Source organism: Lepisma saccharinum, chromosome 1, assembly GCF_977018435.1.
Source record: "Lepisma saccharinum chromosome 1, izLepSacc3.1, whole genome shotgun sequence".
Taxonomy (NCBI): domain Eukaryota; kingdom Metazoa; phylum Arthropoda; class Insecta; order Zygentoma; family Lepismatidae; genus Lepisma; species Lepisma saccharinum.
The window spans coordinates 168,912,656-168,934,674 of record NC_139229.1 but is presented as its reverse complement, the minus strand read 5'-3'; the positions used below and the strand labels follow the sequence as shown (position 1 = coordinate 168,934,674).

The 22,019-nt window shown below is 37.1% G+C and overlaps 1 long non-coding RNA gene across 2 annotated transcripts in view; it reads right to left on the bottom strand.

Annotated features, from left to right (window-relative positions):
- Positions 1 to 936: 936 nt before the first annotated feature.
- The window catches only part of LOC145989993 (uncharacterized), a 44,175-nt gene continuing 23,092 nt past the window's right edge, over positions 937 to 22,019 (bottom strand). For both annotated transcript variants that reach the window (XR_014441911.1, XR_014441914.1), the window contains 2 exons: positions 5,482 to 5,602; positions 937 to 1,348 (listed from right to left, as the gene is read on the bottom strand). This is a non-coding gene — a long non-coding RNA (uncharacterized LOC145989993). The remainder of the gene's footprint in view (positions 1,349 to 5,481; positions 5,603 to 22,019) is intronic.

The following is a 22,019-nucleotide window of genomic DNA, read 5'->3' as shown; positions in this document are numbered from 1 at the left end:
GAGACAACCTACTAGCACCTGTTGAGTCAATCCCAGGCCCTCTAGCTGCTGTTCACGCTGCACAGAGGGGTTACTCTTGATATTAGCAGGTGGTCATAATAATGTGACACTACTGTGTATGTTTTATCAGTCATATTACCGATCTGATGAATTTTTCAGTATTAACAGGAGCAAATAATTCATGACATCGTATTGCAAAGTACGAGTAAATGCAGATCTTTCTCAAAGGCAAAACACATTACAAACACTTAATGTAGATAAAGTAGGTGAATGAACAATTCATATTCAAGAAATATTTGCAGTTAAATTACTGTTCATCATATTAAATAACGAAACAGATTTCACCACACAGATTGTCGAAGATGTCAGTAATTTTTAGCAGACATCACAGTTAGAACTTGGACCAACCACGATGACTTCGGAACCATACTGGGGACTACGATTCTTGTGCTTGAGAGCTAGTGATTATATAGGTATGTATGTTGTATCTCTGCAGTGTAAATTATGGTCATATTTTCTTATATTTCTGTGTGTTCACGTGTGACCCATTTAGAACTGAGTGAATAATTATTATTTCCACCAGTAAATTCAGTAACTTAGGAGTTTACAGAGTTTGTTATCTTGATTATGAAACATTATAAAATGCTGTTAAAGGATTTCATAGATACAAGTCAGTTATGTGTAAATATGTATGTGTTATCACTAGGGACCGGATTTTTATGCCCTAAAAAACTTGAAAATATGCATGCATCTGTGCAGAATAAACTTGCAAGATATGCATTGCAAGATGCACACAAAATTTTCATTGAGGGTGTAAAAACTGATTCCACACAACTTTTTAACTAACAAATAAAACGTTCAAATTACATTACGTACATGTAATTTTAATGAAAAGACACAAAAAAACCTACAAAACATGCAGAAGAGAAACTTTTACTCGTTAGGAAGAGGATGTGAGGTACTCACATTCAATTTTCCAAGGCTTCGGATTCTCTTCTGTTGCAGTTTACAATTGGGAGATGTTTCAGGTTTTCCAGCGTCAGTCGTCTTTGTAGCGGGAGAAACATCTTTCAACCTCACAGGAACTTACCGGTGCATATTGAAAGGCAGCAATTTGCTCCACTGATAAGGACTTTGTCGGTAAGGGTCCACTGAGTTTACCAGCTAAAATTTCTTCAATGTCACAAATTTCTTTATGCCCTGGGTTTTTTGAAAGTATGCTGTGCACTTTTTCCTTCACTGTTTTACCAACTTTTCCAGGAATCGAATTTAGTTTAGAGATGGTAGTTTTGAAAATGTTCAGCAAATCACTTAAGGAAGAACTGCTTTTCTCCCCGAGAGGTAATGCCTGATGGAAGATAGGCAAGATTATTTTCTATGTCTGTGTGCTTTAATACTTCTTGAGCAATCTGAATCGATGTTGCACTATGGGGATCAAATGTACTAACAATATCCCTAACTGTTTCTAAATTGAGCCATGGGAAAATGTCGCTTTGGCGCCAGGATTAAAATTTGCACACAAATATTTAGAAAAATGTAAAATAGTTTTGTGAGAAAAATATGCAGTGTAAAAGTAAATCTTCGAAAATATTATGCCCGTTAACAAAACTAAAATATGCATTTATATGCACCATAAACTCTCTTCTAAAAGGTGGGGAATGACTTGATTCGAACATTTAACAAAGTGTGCATACTTTTTGGTTGCAATAAAAAAATATGCATTTACATGAAGTGACTTTTGTTTTTCTTTCGAGTGAGTGAAGATAATTTGAAGTGTGGGATTGGATTTAATTTTATTTTCAGGTTTATTTTCCAATATTTCAAAGGAGAATTTTATTCTAGTAAAATGTTTTTTCATTCCTATTTTGGCTGTTAGTTCATTGGTTACTAAACTGGTCAGGAAAATATACTGTTTGTAAAAAAATGGATTGTCATGTCGGGGTGAGGATTTTGTTGTAGATATTTTCTAACAGATTTAATTTGAAAATTTGCAGAGTTGTCACTCGCATAGTGAAAAACTTGGGTGTCCAATGCTGGTAGCGCTATTTTGAGTTTGGAAGCCAATTGTAATGCACTGTTATATCCTTCCTGTACAGGGTGGCTCAAAAAGTCACTTAACACCCCCGGTACAAGGCTACTGCAGTGCGCGACATGGAAATGGTGATAACCAATCATTATCAGGCCAAGGGGGAACCACATTGATGCCACCCATGCGGTCGGCGTCCATCTTGATGTTCACCATGTTGAATTCAACTTCAGAATTTTAAATGGGAAGGGGGTGATATGATATATCAAATCAGGTTAGAATTTCATGGGAAATACAATGTTTAAGGTTTTTTTGACTTATCTTTAACCAACCAGTAAAAAGTTATGACTGAATTCTTGTAATAATTTGCTCCTTTTCGAGGTGGTAGAAAAATGCCTTAAAATTCGTTTACCGCATCGAGATCAAAGTGATGTCTATGGAGAGAAGTTCGCATGCCATTGCACACGATTTTAATCGGATACATCCACGAAGAGCTGGGCATTATGAATGGTTTTCGCTTACAATTTACAGTGTGACGCTTCCATTGAATTAAAAGTCCTTCACAGTGACAAGGCTAATGTTTATGTTCATAAGGAAGTTCATAAACAGAATATGCGACCCTTGTCATCTGATAGCTAACTTTGGACAGAAACTGCTTCACAACATTCCCATAGTGTTCTGGTGCTCCTTCCTATTGAAAAAAACTTTGTAAAAAAGTACCTTCTTCCATAAGCAAGGATGAAAAAACCTGTTTAGTTAACAAATCCAAGTAGACCTAAGCATTTAAGGTTCACTTGATGGAAAATTGACTAACCAATGGTGTTCCACACAGCCAGCCATACCATTAACATACCAGCACTAACCATTCAGCTTTGTTCTGTCGAAAATGTGTTACCAGATAAAAAGCATCGAATATTCTGTTTATGAACTTCCTTATGAACATAAACATTAGCCTTGTCACTGTGAAGGACCTTTAATTCAATGGAAGCGTCGCACTGTAATTGTTCACGACAACCATTCATAATGTGCAGCTCTTCATGGATGTATCCGATTAAAATCTTGTGCAATGGCATGCGAACTTCTCTCACTAGACATCACTTTGATCGCGATGCGTTACCGATGTGCTAAACAAATTTTAAGGCATTTTTCTAACACCTCGGAAAGGAGCAAATTGGTACAAGAATTCAGTCATAACCTTTTACTGGTTAAATATACATGAAAAAAACCTTCAACATTGCATTTCTCGTGAAATTCTAGCCTGATTTGATATATCATCCCCTTCCCATTTAAAATTCTGAAGTTGAATTCAAGATGGCCACCGACCATGCAGGTGGCATCAACGTGGTTCCCCTTTGGCCTGGCAACGATTGGTCATCACCATTTCCATGTTGCGTGCTGCAGTGGCCTTGTACCGGGGGTGTTAAGTGACTTTTTGAGCTACCCTGTAGTTTATCTAGATCTTGTTCTTCTGGTATGGATAGATGTATGATACCATTGAATGGTAGATCGGATGAAGAAAGGTGAATCGCCTCTCCATGCTGTAATGGAGCCACTATTTGGCAGGTTTGGTTATAACCCAGGTCTGCTGTTTCTGCAACAGATTTTGCGAGAGTGCCTTGATTGGACAGAAGTTCATCTTTTGGGATTACGATCTGATTCTGATTTCTTTCTTTACTTTGTGTTGTGCTCAACTTTAACTTAATGTGATTTATTTCTTGTTCTACTTTAATTTCTTTAAGTGGTGCTATATTCCACTAGCTTTTTAGATACATGAATGGCTGTACCTATTCTTATTGAAGCTTGGTTTTATAATTGTATTGTGTTACGTTATGTTAATATTTAGCACTTACTTGTTTAAATTACTGTATTATATTGAAATCTGTCTCTACTCTTATAGTCCACGTTACGAGCTATATTGTACGAGGGCCACTATTTATATTTTGAGCCTTGGCAACACTGATTGAAGTTAGGCGCGATTTGACGTTTGCAGGGAATCGTCTGGCATTATTGACCATAACGTACTTCAAATGTTTTGTCAATAGCTTGATTTGTGTTGTTTATGTTGCCTTGGAGATTGCGCGACAACAATAAAATGGAATTAACTTGTGAACATTTTCGGGCGATGATTTTTTACGATTTTCGACGTGGATTATCAAGACAAGAGTGCATCGATCAACTTACTTCCACATTTGGCGATGAAGCCCCATCCTTTGCCACTGTGAAATGCTGGTATAATGAATTTAATCGTGGCCGCCATTCGCTCACCGACGAGATTCGCGAAGGTTGTCCAAAATCAGTTGTTGTTCAAGAAAACATTGATGCTGTGCAAAACCTAATATTGCAAGTTAGTCATGTGACATACTGTGAGATTGAGGCAACCATAGGCTTTAGTTCCACCAGCATATATAAAATATTACATGATCATTTAGCTGTGAGAAAGGTATGTTCTCGTTGGATCCTACACAATTTGACAAAAACTCAAAAAGATGCTCGCGTCAATTGGTGCAAACAAATGCTCAATAAATACAATTGTGGTGCTTCAAGAGACGTATATAAGATTGTAACAGGTGACGAATCATGGATATATGCATTTGAGCCAGAATGTAAACAGCAGTCGACTGTATGGGTGTTTCAAGATGAACCCAATCCAACAAAAGTTGTTCGCGCTCGAAGCACATCGAAACAAATGGTCACCTGTTTTTTTCTGGAAAACTGGTCATGTGGCAACTGTGCCTTTAGAGGAACGTAGAACGGTCAACTCTGAATAAATTGCGTGGACAACGATTTTCGTCGGCGGAAGACGCCGTTGATGCGTTCAAAAACCATATTATGGAGGTGTCTCAAGAAGATTGGAAAAACTGCTTTGACAAATGGTTCGAATGAATGCAAAAGTGTATTGACCATAAAGGAGAATACTTCGAAAAACAATAAAGCAGTTTTCAATGCCAAATTCCTGTTTTTTCATTGTTAGGCTCAAAATATAAATAGTGACCCTCGTATCAGGTGTTAACCATGGTGCATCTCATCACGTTACGGGCTAAGGTTCTGTCCCAGGGCTGGTCCCTGGAGACACAATTGGGGGCGTTAAAACCTTAGTCTTACCGGATTTCACCCTCTGCATTAGAGGGTAGGACCCATTGACCAACGGGCGACGAGTCTGAGGTAGAGTAGTTAAATTAAAGAAACACTAATTGAATATTTAAGTGACTGAGTTTATTGTTTGGAAAGCACTGCAATAGATTATTAAGAGGGAGAAGTTTGGGGAGAAGGATTAGCACCATAAAGGGTTAGATACTTATTTCCGGATCGCCTGGATACTGGAATGGTTGGCTGGGCACTGGTTTGAATTGGTGGTTTCTCAAATAGAAGTCCTAGACTTTAAAATTGACATAAATGAACAGTAAATGCAACTAATTATACGTGGAACATACAGATGTACTTGAAATTTCCCTTACCTTTCAATATAGTGGTGAGAATGGCCTGAACGGAATATGGGCTTTCTATTGTGTTGATTCGAAGATTAGATGCAAGGTCAACTTTTTATTCTGGTTTCTTTGAATTTGAAGCTGCAACAAACTAAAAAGATAGGCTTGAACCATTAGCATTAATATTTAATAACTTTTATTTTCACATATATTTCAACATGTTTATTACATTTTGTGACACATTATGTACATAAAACTCCATTTGCGATGACAATAAATAAAATACATAATACATTTTGTAGCAATACATAAAAAATACTTTTCAAAACCTGGGCTATCTCACCATACCATAGTGTTTGAATGGACAAAAATTAGCTGGAGGGGAGGGGCCTTTCTCGTTGATTCTTTTTAATTTTGAAGTGGCGTGACATTATGATTACAAATATATACAACACATTCGGTTGTGCCTGAGCTCTTGTCATGCGCAAAGCAGGAAATGTTTGTTGTTTGCGGAAGACGTCACGTGATTCATAGGAGCAGTGTTGCAATTTGCGGAAATTACAATTCTACTAGACATGAAACTGGCAAAGGCTATATGCTGTTGTCTCATTAAAAAAGATACTTATGGATCTAAAGTTGGAAGCTGTCCTTCATGATCGTGAAATTTGTTAATTGTTCTACAAATAACAAACATGTCAAATTTGTCCACATAATTTTTAAATTTCTTTGTTCTGCATGTTTTCTTAGGCATTACTATAGTTATTTTCGTTTAAGAGGCATTTCAAAAGTACTTACTGACACACCAGTAGCTGCGGGAACATGCTTTTGCACTTGTTTAACATTCAACGCAAGACTACTGTCAGCTCCTTCCTTCATAAACTTATGCACGTTGAGATAATTTCTCTACTCCAATCTTCTTTCCAGTTTTCTGCACCTCAGCTTCCGCTGAATAATAACGCCCTAAGCAACACAGGACAACAATAATTACCTTCCTCCTGGCAACATGATCTGCCCCCTCCCCCCACCTCTGGAGAGTAATAAGAGAGGGAGAATGCTTCTTTCGCTGAGGGGTATCACAGACACAACAAATCCTCTGTCATTCTTTTCCTTGAACTATCACCTTCTCAAACTGTCGTTTTTATTATTATTTTTTAATAAATCCAGACACCAGTTTTTGTCGCAGGACCTTTCCACAGATGGACTCGTGTTGCGTTGTCCATACATGTTTGTGATTGTCCAGTCATATCTTCTGTGGCAGAAAAACTATGTAATACAAACTAAACAAATCAAATCAATCCGAAAAAGCCATAGCAAGAGGCACAAAGAGGCATTTCATAGTTTATGCATCACTCTTAACGCTACTTGAAGAAGCAAAGTGCATTACAAATTAACACATTTCTGAGATATGTTCAATAATCGTTGGTCTGCTCAATTCAGGAGTAGACATTAATGTAAGTTGAAGCTCTGAGATACTGAAAAAAACTTCATCTACATTTGGTTCAACTCTGAAAGATAACAGGATACTGCTTCTCCCTGGCTTCAATACATAAGGATGCTCGATATTCTTTGGAATTTCATTAAAGCCGAGCATATTGGGAAATGGAGTTTACATCTTCAATCAGTTCATGTTCTCTCCTTTTGCTGCATCAGGGACAACACCTGTGCTACAACTGCAAGTCCGTATGTAGAGGAAATAGTGAAATTTAACATGGCACCAGGTATCTACGAAAAATTCTGCAATGGACTATAAGGCAAAGTGACCGATTTAGAACCATATTTTACCATATCACATTAGTTTAATGTATTGGCAGTGGCGGCAATTAGGGGTGGGGGCATGGGCAGCAGTCCCCCACCCCCATATCGCTCAGTTAAGACACCTAATACATTTGTAAACAACAAAAACAACATGTAACAAATGCAAGTAAAGGAAATACTGCAGAAAAAAATATATTTCGTTCTCACCAATATCATTAGAAATGGCATACATACATTTAGGGAAAGACATGACCCTGCATTAAACTACATATCTCCTCAAACCCTGACACTAAAGGCACAAAACAAAAACCAATCTCTAGAGAAAATCATAAGCTACGAGTTTGGTTCTGTGACTTTAGGACATAAATTACATAGTTTCTTAAATACAGTGTATTTGCTGTTATTTGTGTCAGTAACCAACTTTTACACTAATTCTAAAAATTAAAGAAAATACTTGAATCTTTCTAATTCAATTAATATTTATGGTTGCGCTATCGAACAAAAAACATAATTTAGCAAATTTTCTGCTCATTCATTTTGGTGATGTTCACTTTTTTCTGTACAATGCACAGTTTTTGAGATTATTTTTTTCAATTTTTAAGGTGAATTTTTGCTGCCATTTTCCCCAAACATTTGGATGGTGGATTTTTAATATATTATTCACTATACCATTCCGCATAATCTGGCACAAAAAACATTTATGTTGCAATTATTTCCGGGTGAAATCATTTTTTTTCCTCTACTAGTAAGTTACCTGCTGGTGGCAATGATGTAGTGTGAAAATTGCATACTCCTCATATTGACAAACAAGAATGTTTACATTTCTTAGTCTTTTTTCTTTCGTACAACCTTGGATAAAGTGTCATTTCGGATGCAATGGATAATTAAGATGCCTGAATGTCCAGATAAATTGGATATCTGGATAAACTGAATATATGGATAGTTTAGATATCTGGGCATCAGACCAATACGCAGGGCTCAAAAAATCCCGTTCACCATGACGACTGAAATTTTGATGTAATATTGCAGTACAGTGTAAGGTAGCAAATTATTATTTTTTATCAACGTTGTGCACATTTCGTAGTGTCAACAGCAATTTCTTACTCTTTGCCCCCCCCCCCCACTTCCCACATGCTTTCTCATGCAAACACTTCATAATTAAACACTCACCTGATTTAGGTATTTTAGTGCCAAAACCACAAGGCATGTGTATGGACACAAGGGGCTTTGTTGTTGTGTAGAAAGGGGTTCACAATTGTGAGATTGGTGAATCGACTCGACTGCCACGTGATCTGGGACTCTTTGTAAATAGTGAAATTGTAAATGACTTGTATATACAACTGGGATTTAAATTATTTTTTTTTACACTATGTGTTGTGAATATGTCAGTGTCACTCCATGTGCGCTCAACAAAAAAATCAGATAAATTGGTCACATTTACACTTAATACGTTAGTGGATAGCCTCTCAACATAAAGGTAAATTTGTACCTTTTTAATTGTAATTTAAAGCTAAAAAAATGTAAACATGTATATGATGATTTGTATTTCATTAGCCATTGATTTTTTCCTCTGGCACCTGATTTTCAGAGCTAACGCCTATATCTGAAGAAAATTTTTCAGGCTCTGCCAATACGGCTGGCTATTCCTGCTATCAGAGTAATCTGTGTATGAAGATCGCTATTTACGTTTTTAATTTAAGAAAGTTATGCTCATACAAATGGTGTCTTAAATTAATGAAATAATCATCAGATAAAGGATTGGAACACCAAACTGAGATGTTATATTCTAAACTGTATCTCTCTTAAGTTTTGTTGTTACTGGCAAATTTTGTGCATTTATACTGAACTTAGTAATGAAGAGATCAGTTTTAGGCAAAAAGAAGGTAAACATTTTTAAAATACACTGAGACTCCGTAAAACAGATATATGTACAGGTGACTGATTTGTACAGAATCTGAACAGTAGAAATATGAACATGATGGATAAACGATAAAACTGAATAATGCACACATTCTGGTATTTTGGAAATTCAGATGTTTCAAATAATCTGGATATCTATCCAAATATCTGTAATTTTGGATAATCTCAATATCCAATAATCTCAATAAGCAGACAATTAGAATATAAATAGGGTAATTCCATGTCAAATCAATAATAATTTGGAATTCGAATGTCATGGATTTGACAAATTTTTGATATACACGTTTCTTATCCACTGAAATATGGAAAACATTTTTTTTTTATTTTGCATGTTGCCGGTTTGTGAGTTATTGAAATTTGAAAATTGACAAAATTGCCCAAAAACTGCTCACCACTGAAACTTTAAAATACAATTTGCAAGAGACGTTTCAACTACAGGGCTGGGCATGGTCTCATTTTAAAGCTTATGAAGAGGGATTTTATTTGATATATGGCATGCTTGTTTTTTTTGTTTTTTTTTCAGAATTTTATTTTGTGCCCACCTTGTATATATTTTCTATATTTCAGATAAGAAACATGTATACCAAAATTTAGCCAAATCCATGACATCAAAGGTTTATGCACTGGTTGATTTGACATGGAATTATCCAAAGTCTGATATCCTAGTAGAAAATTATAATATATCCAGATTTGGCCATCCACAGGTGCGGATCCACAGGGAGGGCGATCGCCTGCCATGGTTTTGATATATTATTATGCCTAATAATATTCAAGACTCATTAGTTCTGTTATTTTATCACCACGTCTAACAGGCTCGAGAAGTTCACTTTATGCTCATGATAGGCTAATCAGAACTGGAACTACAGTTTAAATTTGGATCAGAATGAGTATACAAGATGCATTAAAAGGGAATCAGACCCGAGATCATTGCAGAGAATGCATTTTTTATTTATTTGTTTATGCTTTTTACTGCTCATATCTGACAGTTTAGCATGACAATGGGAGGAATTATGATAACAACAGAGGCATAGCAATGGATGGGTGAAGTGGGCGAGTGCCCAGGGCCTCGCATCCCATGGGCTTATTATTATATTTTTAAATATAATAAATAGAAGTGAGAAAGATAGATGGAAAGGGCTAATTTATTTGGCCGATAAAACTACAACATTTTAACCGATCAAAAATTCTAGTGAAACTTACACTTTGATTGAATACGTCAACTATTTAGTATTTTAAATAAACCAGGTGGGAGCTGTCTGATTTTAGAATATCCAGGAAGCCAAACAACAACAATGAAACGTTCTCTTACAAAGATTGATAAGCTTAAACACGATTACTGATTTCTCATAACTTAGTGGTTCGAGAACATTGGGAAACATTATACACAGCAGAAACAACAGAAAATTAAGGAAACTTGACGTATTTGGTGAAATTTCTTTCGAAATATGACCAATTACCACAAGAACATTTCAGACGTATACAATAAAATGAGATTCACAATAATTATGCATGTTCCGAATTTCAAAATGAAATGATACAGGTAAAGAGCAACGATGACAAAATGGCTATATTAAAAAAAAAAGTAAAATTAGCTAATTCCAGTGATTTAGTAACCACGTTCAGTTTCAATATTTACTTTCTTTGACTTTGAAACCTCTTCTTTTAAATTCTAGATTATTTTGTAAGTGAACGTGACCAAACACAAAACAGTACAACAATGTTTAACATACAACAGTTATTGTTCATTGTTGAAGCTCGTTACAGTATAGTGGAACCACGAGCAAAACAACCTGCGCAGACCCGCAAGTCCTGTGCACCGTACCCCCGCGAGTAGGGGAGGGGGAGAGTTGACCATGCTTCCTTATGGCCCGAGGTGGAGGGAAGAAGGGAAAGCTGCGCGGGGACTTCTAGTCCCAAGGTTTTTTTCCTTGTGGTCGATCTATAGCTATGAAACTACATCCAAAAACTGATGACCAGACACGCATAAGAATTACATTGTACTTTTACTTAAAGTAAAAGTTCTTCATGCCGGATTTCCATTCAAAGTGGAGAGATGCTGACATCTGCAGGTTAGTACGTAAGTTTTGAATATTATTATTTTTCAGTCGCTTCTCTGTAATTTCTGGCTAATAGCGACGATGCGGATGAGTGATGATTTAATTCAATTAAAGAAAGGGCACTTACAAGAACACCCATGCCCAGATCGAGATTAGAACATGGGAACTCCTGTGGCAAGATCAAAAGTCGGCTACTTAACAGACTCTGTCACCGAACCGGCATGTTTATGTTATTAATGCTCCATAGATTTGGCTTATTTTTCTTCACTTTTCTGCCACTCTTGGCTACTCGCGAAGATGAAGATGGGACAGTCACAAAGAATACCCATTCCCAGGACATCATTTGAACCGGGAGCCTTATTAATGCGATATATATTCAAGGGTGTTTGTCTGTAAAATAGATAAACCCTGTGGCCAACAGGTCTTAAGAGTGCCAAAGCCTGCCAACCAAATTTCAGTTAGATGGCATCTAGTGAACTCATAGATTCGCATCACCGCTGCTGTATGCAGCTTGATAGATTATATTGCAGAATGAATGCTAGTTATTCTCTTTATCTACTAGTTATATTGTGTGTGTTACATTTTGTGCTAAAGAAACCTGTTCCTGAAGTAACTTGGATTCTTCTATAACACGATTATGCCTTGTTTCGATATTAAACACACTTTGCTAACGAAGGCAATTTTCTTTTTAAAAAAATTAAAAGCACTATACACGTTAAGTTTCCACCCTATATCTCATGGATTCCTGTTATTTGGATGGCAAGTAAAATTGTAGGACCTCTCCCGATAAGGTTTTCCCCTACCATTTGGTAGGAGACGACATGGAAGTTCCACCTAGGACAATGGGCCTGCCTCTGCGTTGGTGGCCCTATACTATGGTGTGATAGTACATGTTTTCTGAGCTGTACGAGATCGTCAGCTCTGGAATATTGCTGGGTTGGGAAGGTCCTACTGTGGCTCAGCATCCACTGTTATGCTGGGGTGAACTTGGCCAGCTTACCACGGTACAATTACAGTAATCCCTGAGATCTTCCATGTTACTTCAGGAAAATGTTGCTATGTAATGAAGTCTTAATAGCCAGTGTGTGTGTGTGTGTGTAGGTATGCAAATAGTAGGTATGTAATGTAAGACCACTAATGGTTTTTCCTTTTGGGTCTGCGAAGTAATTCCTTAAGCTTGTAAGTTAGGTTGAGTGATAGGTATTTCAAGTGCTTTGTGTAATTTTTATTACCGTAGATTTAACCATGTCAGTATTGCTGACTCAAATGGAAGAATGGTATATTACGAGAGATCGCTGTGGACATGAAATCAAGATCTTGTCGTACACAGATGCAATCGACATTTATATCGAGTCAGGGCTGCCGTTAGCGAACGCGAGGCCCTGTGCAAACTATATCCGCGAGGCCCCTGTATTATGAAAAGTGAAAATATCGACATCAAATGTTTCTCGTAAAATTTTATGTTAAAGCAAACATGGATATTAGTATCATGTACCAGTAATTATTATGTATTGTTATACCCAAACGCATGTTTGTACTATCCACTTTTACCACCAATGAAATCTAAAATTTGACACCCTAACTTTCCTTAATGACTTTTGCTGATTGAGACCTTGTTTATGAGCTATAACCCTCTCCCCCAAATATATATATCCTGTGATATCGCAGCCATGTACTGCAAATTTATTGTTTAAAACTGACTGCCACTCACCTGAGTCTAGAAGCAGAAGCAGAGCTAATCCATCATCTGGTGCAGAAGATGAAATACACTCTTCCTCGCAATTTGTTCCTACATTGCCACCTGGCTCACAGAAGAGTTACATTTAAGATCACCACCGCCACTGGCACACACGGCTGCGGCTGTAGCACACAACACTAACACTAAATCCCAGGATTTCGCCATTATTTCAGTTTATCGATCGTGACGAAATTGAAGGAAACTGTATTTAGAGGTAGTAACAATTTTTCGAAAGCACCTTTCTGGCTTTTTAACAACGCATTTCCCCATCTTTCCTTTCTTTATAGCCTTTTGGTATCCTGATTAAAATTTACGAAATTTGTCCAGTTTCCTAGACATTTAATTTCTTCCCATAATTGCAATGCTATGCACCCGCACACACTACTGTCTCAAACAAGAATGACTTCATTGACTTGAAACTTGGCACTTTGGCATAGTTGACTACAAACGCTCCTCCTCTGGGAGGCTTTGTGAGGAAATAAAATATCTCCAGATCTTTATTTTTATTCCTTTTCCGGGTTATATGCCGACCCAAGGGCCGTTGACCTGCTCACCGCCTGCCTTGAGAGGTCTGTTTATAAAGCTCCTTTTTGGAAATGGATAGAGCTGTAAAGTTTGATGTCAGAGGGATGAAAGGTTGCTGCAGAAAACACAGGACATGCCTGCTTAGAAAGTGAAACGGGATCGTAGCAGGAGCCAGGGGGTGCTCAGCCCCCTCTGAAATTTAGTAAAACTGCTTTATAAAATTTATTTGCCGTTATTATTGAAAATGTAGACAGCAGTAGCTTATATCCCAGCCAAGGACAATTAGTGCACGGGTGTTAATTAATTTGCATATAATTAAGAACTAATTTGCATAATTTGAATAAATTTGCATATCATTAGAATAATTTATATTTATGTGTTTGCATGTTTATAACGTTTAGGCATTTTTAATTATTTATTTTATGAAAAATATGTACACTATCTGGCCATTCGTCACCGGACACCTGGAACGAGTACTTTAATCCGGTTTCAGGCGTCCGTCAGTATCGTGTGGGGCCTCCTTTCGCAGCAAGTACAGCCGCAACCCTCTGAGGAAGACTGTCCACCAAATTGCGATAGGTTTCGACGGGAATCCTGCTCCATTCCTCTTGCAAAGTGGCGAACAACTCTTTAGTGTTTTTTGGGCGGTGTGGCCTGGCTCTCAACCGGCGCTCCAACTCGTCCCAAAGATGCTCAATCGGGTTGAGATCAGGACTTTGGGCGGGCCAATCAAGTTTTTGCACACCCATATCCTCGAACCACGTGTTGATCACACCTGCCGTATGACATGGGGCGTTGTCGTGCTGAAACAGATAAGGACCACTACCGAATTGTGCCCACAATGTCGGTAGCGCAGAATTGTCCAGGATCGTTTGGTATGCATCTGCATTCATGTTTCCACGCACTAACACAAGAGGACCAAGACCATACCAGGAGAAGCACGACCACACCATGATGCCACCTGATGGGGTGTCCGGTGACGAATGGCCAGATAGTGTATGCTATGCATTTGATTTTATATTCATTACTGCAAAGTATGTAATGTATCGATCGATAATATTAATGTTTATAATATTGAAAATAAGAGTTTACGGTTTATGAACTGCTATGAAAGGTGTTAATGGTACGAAAGAAGACGGTCCCGGTACTCGAACCCTCGATATGTAACGGTAATAAATAGTCAGTGTACTACGTATGTAATAATGTATGTTATTATGTTATGAAAGACGATAGTACGACACGCTAGACAGAAGACTGTAATCTCCATGCTGAGGGTAGACGAGAAAGGAATTTGGGGGATGCGCGATCTAGGTCAAATGACGCCAGAACAAAGAAAGAACCCGATGATGTTCATTTAGGTCAGAGCGGAAGGCTTGTGGGCGAGAGGGGTTGTTGTTGTGTCGGAAGAAATATACGACAAGTCATTTGGGGAAAATAAATTGGTCAGAGATACGAATCGCTTCCATTTAGGTAGAAAGAAAAATGTATAACGGGATGATTGTTTCTCTTGAAAAAGACAAGAGATCGTAAAATGAAAATTTTAAAAGTCTCCCGGTAAGCGGAAAGTCCGTCTCTGTGTGTGTGGTGGGGCGATACGGGCAGTAAAATATTAATCGCCAAAGCAGGTAGTGAATTTGGATGAAGAAAAGGATATTATGTTAAAAGGACAGGAGCTGAAGGTGATATAATTCAAAGCGGGTGGATGTAAGGAATTTTTCTAATGGAAAGAGAGGCTGGGGGTTTTAAATTTGGACGTCTAGAGTTAACGGGGCAGCGTGAATTTAAAGGAATTGTTATTTTCCAGTGTGGAAAATAAGGGTGGCTGGAAGAGGCCTTGAATGTTTGGCCTGATTTTTTGAGGGTATTTAAACTTGGGAATCCGAATTTGTCCTCAGATTTCTATTTTTTCTGTTGAGTTTCTGGTGTGTTTGCCGTTGGAGCCTGATTGTTGGACCGAGTGCGAAAAAGAATATGCAGATGCACGTTGTAAGTATTGCATTTTTTTATCTAAGTACAAGTGTTATACGAGAATGGAATTTGACTAGTGTTTTATCTTAAATACAAACTAACTAGTCAAGTTCTATCTCGGTTGTGTTTTTTTTGTTTTAGCGGCAAAGTGTTTAGTGTGGTGAGACGGGATAAAAGTGAATTGTAGTAACAGTTGCGATTAATGTATTTGAGATTTGTGCAAGATCTGTAACAAGGATCGAACCTAGGACCGCTTGCACCAACAATATTAGCTTTTTTTATACTCTACATATAACTATAAACCTTTTATTTCTATTTTTTAAAAAGAAATAAAACACACAAGTCTACTACATACAAGTTTATTGTTCTAAAACTAGTCTACTACAAAATGAATACAGAGTCAAAGTAATTTTACAAAAGGTTATACATAGCGTTAACACAACGCTTTACAGTTTTTTATAAGTCAGGTTGTACACATGTTGTAATACATAGCGTTCACACAACGCTTTTCATTTTCTCAAGCAAGATTGTACATAGATAGTAAACAGCTTTAACACTACGCTGTTATATTTAGACACTAGGAAACCATATTCAAATGACAGTGTTAGTTTTATAGAAAGTTCTTTCTCTGGACTGTCAAGCTTGACACGCCAGAAGTTTTTCATTTTTCTCACACCAAGTTTATGTTTTGAACATGTAGGATCAGGATACTTTTCCAGTATTGCCTGCTCCACACATTCACTGTAAATTAAGGAAAGGCACTTGAGAATTTTGTCCATACAATTCTGTCATTTCATTTTAAGTCTGTTCCAAACAATGACAGAAAATAGGTTAGGGGTAACTCACAGCACATATAATGTAAAAACATAATACAATAAATTCCACACATTGATGAGTTTGGGTTTTGAACCAACGTTTCACTGATGCACCATGAAATACAGTTCTTTTTTATAAATTTTAGTACACTTGCACTAGGAGGCTGACCAAAACTATCAAAGTACAGGGCCTCCTTATCATTGTTTATAAACAAACTTGTCCAGTCCAGATTTATTGTCGGTGTTAATAATCAATGCAGCAGGCAATTGCACATTTTTTGGCAATGTATACTAGCAAAAACACCTCGAAAAATAAAAGACAGACATTTGTCTGATTGAACAGTTTTTTCAATTTCAATGTTATTCATTGTTCACTATCCGAAAATGCACTATCCTTGGAATAGCAACCTTGCTCGGATAAGTAATACACACTTGCTGCATCGTTAATGATGAATATCCGATGTTGAGGTGTTCTGTTTAGGTGAAGTCCTTGTGGCTTCTCCTATAATATGCTGTTGAAGCATGAAGCTACGGAGATAAGATGCGCATAAATGTGCGTCTCTAAGAGCACATTTGATTGTCCTTAATCTGTGATAATTGCGACAGCAATTTTGTGCAGGGAAGGCTAACAGCGATGCTTTAGGGCATCCTAGGTCCTCGAGGTTAACCACAGTGCGGTGAAGTACTTTAATCAAAAACTTGCATTTGTCAGCTCCAAAAGAATAAATGAGGCATTTTCGGTGTACTGGGAAAGTACAGAAAACAATTTTGAATAGCAAAGTTCACCGATAGGCCATTCGAGAGAATGCTTGTTTTGTGTTTGCCACATATTTTCGTTTTTTGCTCCAATATCTAAAGTATCCCATTCGAAAGGTGGTAGAAATATCCATGATTGCATACTATCTGAGTCTGCATCGACAATAGCTAGTTCTTTAGGAATAAAGTTGCCAGAATTGTCTCGGAATCCTTGAAAATCGACGACAGCCCTCATATTGTGATCCGTACTCCCTCCAGGCTGGTACTCAACTGATTATTATTTTGTATTATCTGGGAAAATACCTCTGTGTTTATCTATTTGCAGTAACGAGTCGAATTCTCCATAAATAATGCACGTGACCGCCGTAGGCAACGGAGCAGAGAATGACAGTTTAGCACTTACACTCCCATCGCGTAATATGTCCCAAGAGTCAATTTCCATTGTGGGTGAAAGAATAAAGGGATACAAAGCAAATCCATTATCAAAATCTTCTCAGGAGAGACTGTTTCCTGTATCCTGGTAATGTATTCCCGTTCCAGAGAATAAATTGTAATATGCTTGGATAATATTTTTGTCTGTGAAGCTTGGGCAGAGAGGTTGGTTTGGAATGGTTCTAGTTCCAACTTGGAGTTGAATTTTATTCAATCCGAAATGATGGAAATTAAAGGGGTTTTTATGTATTTGACCATTGAAAGCTGAATTTTCAACAAAACCTAATATTACACGTTTAGGAACAGTGCCTAAACATATATTATCTAGATTATAAGAAGTAATATTTTGAGGGATAGTTATTGACTTTACTTCCACGCATGTAATTGGGTATTTAGCTGTAGTAGTTTCAAGAGCGTTTGCATGAGCAAGACCTATATCTGGAGATACAGTAACTCTTTTTACATAAAGAGAAATGTCCTGTATTTCTACACGATAAGAAGTATTCTCGGCGGCCATCAATGAAAATGCATCGTTTGATCTATATAATTTAATTCTCATGGACACATTGTTCAAGAGAAGCCGAGGTTGGCACATAAAATCAGAATACAGTCGACCGTACATGTCGAATGACCGACTTTGCGCAGCAAGACTCATTTGTTTTTCAATTCTTTTATTTTCAGTCAGATTTTCTAATTTTCCAGGCGTATCGCGATACCAGAGAGAAGCAGTGAGATGAGATTTTTTAGCCTCATTAGAATAGTTGAGTAATGTTTCAAGGTATGCCCTGTAAGCGTAACATCCTGCAGAGGACGAAATCAATTTGTCATTTAACGAAACGTCGACCTGACTGAACGCTGAATGTAGAAAATTGTTTCCAGGGGCAACCAGGTTATCGGCAGCTAAGGCCGTACTATCTGGTTTAGTTATTTTACATTTTAGGTACAGATAAATGTGTGCTGGATCAATGTATTCCCCACTGTCTCCAGTAATGGCAAACTCGACTGGACTGTTACTAGTTAAAGATGAAATGGGACGATACTCCACTAAACAAGAATTTTCAATGCTAGTTTGAGTTAATGGCAGAGAAAACAAATCCAATTCTGTATTTGTGCATTCCGATGAGTTACAGTTTACTCTGGCAGGTAATAAATGGTGGTTCGAATTTTATAGTTTTAGCCTTCCGTTTTTGTCTCCCTTTTCCTGAAAGAATCTGAGAAATTTTTCTCTCCCCCTTTTCACGAAGAGCTTGTCCTGCCTGATTTACACGATCTCTGAAAGATTGAGAGGCCTGTTTTGTAGAACATCCCCAACAAATTCCATTCCCGATTGTAAAGCTTGATGGCCAATTGCTTTAGCACCCTGTTTTACTAAAGGGGCAGCAAAACGAAACAAGCTTTTAAATATTGAACCGAGGGCCCCGTGACCTTTTTGATACGGAGGACCGGAAAAATAAGGTAAACCTGTTCCCGCCTGGTTGAGATAATAATCTCGATATAACTGATGTCTATCGTATCTCATTGTCGCTTGAAATGTAGTTTAACACTCAGATCTCCGAAGGCAAATGAGAGTTTACGACCTGTGTTGTCTCTTAAAACTATTTCTATTGTATCAAATAAATATTTCGATACAGGCATATAATGAACGGGGTTAAATATTATAGATTGTGACCAGCCATAAGGGACCGAAGAAAATGTAAACATTCTTAAAAGAGGTGCCTTTGTATCTCCTACAAACTGGTAACTGAGTACATTAGTGTATACTAAAACCTGCTGAGGATAACCAATATTTAGGTTGGTTTGTTTCGAACTATGTTGTTGTTTAACAAGATTTCTATTTGGTTCGAATCCTAACTGCAGAGCCAAAATATCAGAGAAGTTCAGTGCAGATAACTGAGCATTGTATTTTCCCTCAACAATATTGCTGGACGGGTTATAGCCGAATCGAAAAAGCCTTTCTCCAATATGATCTTGATTTAAAACTTGTAAAACAGAGTCCACACTTGAATAATATCCAGGGGAAACAATTGTTTTACCGCTCTGTTTATTTGACTGATCCGACTCTTGGGTATAAAAAGTCCACATAATTTCATTTTGTCCATTTTGAATATTAAACAGACTGTTTGTGAAATGAATTTCAGACAGACCCACTAACCAGAGAAGGTGTATTAGTCGGAAAAATATTTTTGGATGCATTTGAAACCAAAGTTACATAGTAATCATTATCACTGCCTTCTGAAATCATTATTCCACTTTTTAAAAATGTAATGTAACGCTTGACGCTCCAAACTCAAATGGAAGCAAAGTTCCATGCTCTGTTTTTAATATAATTTCAATTGTTTCAAAGTAACGCTTCTCCACTTTTAGATACTGCCTGGGCTCAAATATATAACTTTTTATTGCTCCATATTCATAATCAGCCACACTAACCGTTCGTATTACGGGAGCTATATTTGCTTGATATTTGACAATATCTGTGCATATGTTGATTTCACGGGGGATATGATAATCTAAATTACAAGGATAAATTGAACTCGATCTTGCCGTACCTGGACCAATAACCGAATGTATAGATATTTCTGACTGAGGAGTATCCAACGAACAAAACACTGGAGCTAATTGTGGAGATATATATACACTTTCATAATTTCATCTTCCTCTAGTGTTGTTTGTGTATACATACTATGCGTGGACAAAGTATAGCCAAATCGGACATGTTGAGCAAGCAGTTTTCTTTTTGAAGGGGGAATATTGTTTAATAATAATGGAATATTGGAGTAGTAACCTTTAGGAACTATACTTTCACTATAAAAAATCTGGTTCTTCTTTTTTGGTTTAAATTCATATGAAATGCTATTTGTATCGGAAACAATATTATAAAAACTCCAAGTTAAATGAAGCTCTGTGGCCGCCGCCACCCACTGTTCATTTAATTCTATTGGTTCACTCAGCTTAGTACGGTAATGTGCTCTTTTATTATCAGGAAACAAGTTCAAGTTTACATTGGAAGGTAATGTAACATAGAATTCGTCCCGTGGCATAATGGCAACTAACCTAAACACGCATAATATCTGATTTATGTACATAATTTGCACATGCGAGGGGGTAGTTTTTCCATTTTACTAGAACAAAGTCCCCCCTTCGTTTTAGAATTTTCTCGATAGTAAATGGTGTGTCTGGATCAAGTGTAATTTTTTGTAATTCTGGTTCATAGAAAATGCCCTTGTCAGGATCGTTACTCCAGTCTTTTATACGATATGTAGGAGGATCAGTACTCATACGATCACTAATTATAAAAATTTCCTCTGTCCAACTAGGTAGATATTCTTTCTCGAATTTCATTTTGGCTTTACTTATCCTTACGTAGTTACCAATATTAAATTTAAATTTGATATTATTGTTTTTTTGACTTGTATTGTTTCTAGACTGAGACCAGACCTGCAGCGCATTATTTTCGTTCACCTCAACAGGAGCCATTTTTATAGAACGGTGATACGAGTGATTATACGATTTTACTACAAGGGGGAGAATATCGATACGTATTATTGGCTGAGAAGTGTTTATACAATTTTGATTTTAAAGTACGAATAAATCATTCCACTACTGCTGCCTTTAGTTCTGAATAAACGTTATAATGAATAATATTGTACTTGTCAAACACTTTTTTCACTTGAGCATTATAAAATTCTTTTCCTTGATCTGTCTGGCAGTAAACAGGGGGATATTCTAACATGTTTATAATTTTAGTGATTGCTTTTGCCATAATTTCACCTGACTTGCTTTTCACTGGAATACAGAATGCTTGCCTTGAAAACACGTCATTTGCACAAAGTATATAGCGCATACCGTCATTGTACTTGGCGATATTCTGCATATCTGCCAAATCCATTTGCTTAAATTCCAGGGGAAAAGTGGTTTCGTAGCGTTTACGTGGGAATTTTTTTCTAACTGGAACATGTAAAGTATATGCATCTTGTTTTGATAGCCACTGAGAAATATTCTTTCGTGATTGCGTAGAATGTTTCGATAATTTTTCAGTATTGGAAAATGAAGTCGGTAGTTCATGTTTATAATACAATGTTTTAAGATCCATACTTTATATATCTTCCCATATAAACTCAGCTTTCCTATTTCTTGAAGGGGGTGGGGGCGTTCGTGTAACTATATATTCTTTGGGTATGTTTAGAGAATGAAGGATAGATTGGAACTGATCTCTCCCGACAGGATCTCGACTTTTCTTACGGGGGCGAACAGAATCATTAATCAAATCAATGATATTTGAACCCTGAATTCTTTTTCCATTTATGTACACTGTTCCATATGCGTCCCAATTTATATATTGAGAAGAGAATAGTCTTTTAAGTAAAAGTTCTGTTTTTTTCTGAACAGTTTTCGGTACTGAAGCAAGAATTTCTTCCCCGAGAGTAACACTAGGGGGGGGGGGGGTCATCTTGTTGGATTGGTTCACTTATTTGTGGCAGCTATTTTCTTCTTCGATCACTGGTAGGTGTGTGGGAATAGGCTTAGTAAAATTAACAAATGGTCGAAGTGCCTGTTGGTAAAGTTTCCATTTTTCACTTTCCCCTATATCTTCACGTGCTAATA